We start from the raw sequence: 4,473 nt of genomic DNA on the forward strand, positions 1-4,473 counted from the left end.
TTGCGGTTTTGTGATCCAAGCCCCGAGTTGGGTTCTGCACTGGCAGCCGGAACCCTGCTGGGGATTCTCTCTCCCTCTCTCTCTCCCCCTCCCCCACTTGTGCTGTCTCTGTCTCTCTCAAAATAAATACATAAACTTAAAGAAAGAAATTTAGAAGTCACTATATTATGCAGGATTTAACAAATTTCCCAAGCTAGCCAAATAATTTTGGAAATACTAATTCAGTTCAACAATACTTATTGATAACTCCATTGGATTGCTGTGTTTGATGCCTTGAAGATAAAGATAAAGAAGTGACACTTCCTTTCCTCAAGCATTGGTGCAGAGAGCAGTCAACACCCCAAAAGTGCAAGGCACAGTGCATTTAGTTATGTGAATATAAAACAAAAGAAAAAGAAAAATGCAAAAAAATAAGCAGAACTAAATCAAAAGACGGAATTAAGGGAATAAATTATTTTGTCTGTAGTCAGGAAAAGCTTGCCAGGATCCTGGCTAGATTTTGATGGATGAGTCATTTTCTGCACGGGTAAAATGGTAGGGATTGGGTGGGGGAAGAGTACTGTGGAGAAACAGAGCAAGGTGAGCAAAGCCTGGTGCAGAAGGAAAACAATTCATGTTCTGGATTTGCTAGAAGGAAGAGTGTGGAAGGGAGATGGTGGTAGGGATATGAGAAAACGTTTGAGGGGGTGACAGTGAGGAGGAGAAGTTGGCTGGGGGTTACTGTACTAGTTCTAATGGAAGATAAGGAACAGTTAGACTAAGCTGGTCTCAGTAGCAATGAAGAGAAAAGAGAGCAGATTTATTGGAGAGACAATTAGGAATTGATAGTGACAGGACTTGGAAGTAACTGTGAGACTGAGGGAGAAAGGGAGACACTTGAAGGCTGCATCAGAGGTCTTGGGTGCAGGTGACTGGAAGGAAGATGGCGGCTGAGATGGTCTGTGGATGACCGTGAGCCTGAGGACCAGGTCTTGCAGAAGAGAGGCCAGGAATAGGTGAGGAGTCCATCTAGAAGGGGCTAGGTTTGATGCAGTGGCTGAGAGCTTACAGCTGTTCTCTGCCATTAAAATATTTCCTGAAAAATGAAAAAAGGGAGTCCACAGTGGTGGCAGACTTTAAGGTGGCTTCCACGACCTCCAACCCGCAGTGTTCATACCTGTATAATCCCTTCCCTTTGAGCGGGGGCAGGACCTGTGACTTCCTTCTAACCAGTAGAATATGGCAGAGGTGATGGATATCACTCCTATGACTATGTTATTTTATAAAAGACCGTCTTGCTAATGGAGTCTATGGCTGGAGATTCTCCTTGCTGGCCCAATGGAGTAAGTGGCCATGTGGAGGGATCGCAGGCATCCTTGTCTAGGAGTTGAGAATGCCCTCCCTCTGACAGCCAGCAAGAACCCAGGTCCCTCAGTTCTACGGCTGCAACGAAATGAATTCTGCCCCAACAACTTGAATGAACTTAGAAGTGGATTCTTTCCTAGTCAAGCATTCAGATGAAAATATAGCCCAGTCAGTGTGCTGATTGCAGGGTTGTGAGACCCCAAGCAGAAAGCCCAATTCGGCCATGCCCAGCTTCCTTCACAAATTTACGTGTCACCCTTGCACAGGGACCATGCTAATCTTCTGTGTATCGTTCCAATTTTAGTACATGTGCTGCCGAAGCAAGCATAGCCATGCCAGCCTCTTGACCCATGGAAACTGTGAACTAGAATATGTGTGCTGTTTTAATCCACTGACTTGGGGGTAATCTGCTACGGTAGCCATGGGAAACTAATATAGTCACACTGTGGGAAGGACCCAGAGGGGTTTTGAGGACTTGGAGGAAACAAGGGAAAAGGGAAAAAACAGAAGCAGGTCAAGGAGGCCACTGCTGAGGTGACAGAAGAAGGTTGGCTCAGGGCACTGCCCAGTTTGGGGCCCATGGGGAGCCACACACAGGCTCACATTTCAGCTGGTCTACCTCTGGGGACCTTGGGCTTCTCACAAAATAAAGACCATCTCATATTGTCCCTCAAATTTGTGCAGGTGGGGAAGGGGTCCCAAATGCCGACATGCCCTGTGGGGTGGCATGTCTGCCTCCCAGAGGAGATGCTATCCCACGGCAGAGACGAAAACCAGGCCCTGGGGCAGCATAAACCACTCGTCTGGAGGCAGGCCACACCTGCTTCTGTTCTGCATAGCAGACACAGGCCACTGGCTCTCCTCTGCTTCCAGGAAGCCCTCCCTGTTGTCTTACAGAGCTGTGTCGTTCATGGGTCTACAAGGAGAGAAAACTCTTCTATTCCTCCCTTGTCTTTCCCCCTTCTTGTACTCAGAACTCATACTACTTTCAACTATTCAGATATAATTCAGTGCTATTTTAGGTAAAATTTTAAGGGGAACCGAATCATATTTATACCCAGAAATACACCCCCCACACACCCCCACACACACGGACAGAGAATGCGAATGTGCATTACAGAATAACTGGGTCCTGTCTGTAAGTTCTTGTGTGAAAGATAATCATTACTTAAAGTAATTTGCTTAAAACCCTGCCTTGATTGCCTGTTATTACGTGAAAGCCTGGTAAGGAACCCAAGATTTGCTCAGAAATGTAAAATGCAGAAGGTCCAATTCTTAGTGACCGACAGCCACTAGCAACCCTTACAGAAGCAAAAGAGCTCTGTCTCAGTAGCAATGAAGAGAAAAGCTCCTGAGAGCTTACATAAGAGGTTAAATAAGAGTAAAAGCTCCTGTTTCGGGGGAGGAAATAAGGAGGAACTTATAATACTTATAATATGGCAGGCCCTCTGCCAAGCACCCAGTGCACTTTATCTCATGCAATCCTCACAATGACAACATGATAGAATAAATATTATCATCTGCAGTTGAAGGAGAGAAGGAGAAACTTGGGCTTGGGCAGGTCAGAGTGAGTGCCCAGCTGGACAGCTCCAAACCGAAGCCTCTCTCCACCAAACTGGAAGACAGCAGGGCCAACAAGACTCCGACTGTGTTCATTCTTCTCTTTCCCAACTTCAATACACAAATCCTGAAGATAGAGTCAAAACCCCCATGGCCACAAGAAAACTTTCCTTGGTTTTTGAAAGATCAGAGACTGTGCAGCAAGCAGTGTGCACGCACACTGAGAACCAGCTATGCCTGCAGCCCAGCACCTTCAGGAGTGCCCACCAATACAGAACCTCCCCCAACAAGACACGGGCCCTGTGCTAGTGGAGATGGAGGCCGAAGTTGGGTCTGTCTCGTTCACCACGGCAAACTCAGTGCTGAGCACAGGCAATGTTTGTTAAACAACTGAATGAGTAAATGGATGGATAGATACATAAATGGATGGATGGATAGACAGACAGGTGGACAGAAGGAAAGGAATTGATTAATGGATGGAATGGATGTAAAAAAAAAACCCAACTCAAGAGAGGGAGACAAACAAGTTTAGCTCATTCGTTCATTCATTCATTCTGAGAGAGAGAGAGAGAAGGCATGAGTGGGGGGAAAGAGAGAGAGAGAGAGAAAATCCCAAGCAGGCTCTGCACTGTCATTGCAGAGCCTGATATGGGGCTCGAACTCACGAACTGCGAGATCATGACCTGAGCTGACATCAGATGCTTAACTGACTAAGCCACCCAGGCACCCCAAGGTCAGCTCCTTTTAAATCACACTCTTCCTTTCTGGTCAGAGACCCCTGGGCATCCTAGACTTAAAAAGCAATGTCAGTAAGGAATGGTTTCCCCCGTTATTGTTACTACCTCTAGCCAAGATGAATTTTAAAAGTGAAAGTAGGGGTGCCTGGGTAGCTCAATCAGTTGAGCTTTCAACTCTTGATCTTGGCTCAAGTGATGACCTCGAGGTTTGTGGGATCAGGCCCTGAGTCGCTGTCAGCACAGAGCCTGTTTAGAATTTTCTCTCTCCCACTTTCTCTGCCCCTCCTCTGCTCACACATGCTCTGTCTCTCTCCCTCTCGCTCTCTCTCTCAAAATAAATAAATAAACTTAAAAAAATAAAAGTGAAAGTAGACAAAGGATGTTTATTTTATTAAGCATTAGTCAAAGGGTTTTTTTAAAAAAAACGCCCAACTGAAAGACAGACATCATTCCTGTCATGTTGAATTCCTCAGACAGGGAGGGCCTCACATACTTAGCCCCTGAATGCACATGTAGGGAGCTTGAGAAAAAGGCACATTTCAAGAGGTAAGCACAGAACCTTGCCATGGTCCTGCCTGAATACTAACAAATTAATAAATTAAGCCAAGCCAGGCCTGCAAAATGCCTAGCTAGACATCCAAATACCATGGCTCCGAGCCTCTCAGCCTTATCTGCATTCTTGAAGTTTAACCCAGGCCACTGGCAAGCTGGCTCCCAACAACTGATCTCGATACTGAGATAGCAAATGGGGTAATAACCCCAAGCCTGCCCCATGGATACGGAGTGTGCAGAGTGTGCAGTTCCAAGCATGAACATTTTCCTGCCCTCTTGC

The 4,473-nt window shown here is 46.2% G+C and overlaps 1 non-coding gene across 1 annotated transcript; it reads right to left on the minus strand.

Moving 5' to 3' along the window:
- Positions 1–1,565: 1,565 nt before the first annotated feature.
- On the minus strand, positions 1,566–1,672 carry LOC128775744 (U6 spliceosomal RNA). Its single transcript, XR_008420724.1, has one exon. It is a non-coding gene; the product is annotated as a U6 spliceosomal RNA (small nuclear RNA).
- Between the last annotated feature and the right edge of the window lie 2,801 nt (positions 1,673–4,473).

This window comes from Panthera pardus, unplaced genomic scaffold, assembly GCF_024362965.1.
Source record: "Panthera pardus isolate Hobbes unplaced genomic scaffold, ASM2436296v1 HiC_scaffold_8, whole genome shotgun sequence".
Lineage (NCBI taxonomy): Eukaryota > Metazoa > Chordata > Mammalia > Carnivora > Felidae > Panthera > Panthera pardus.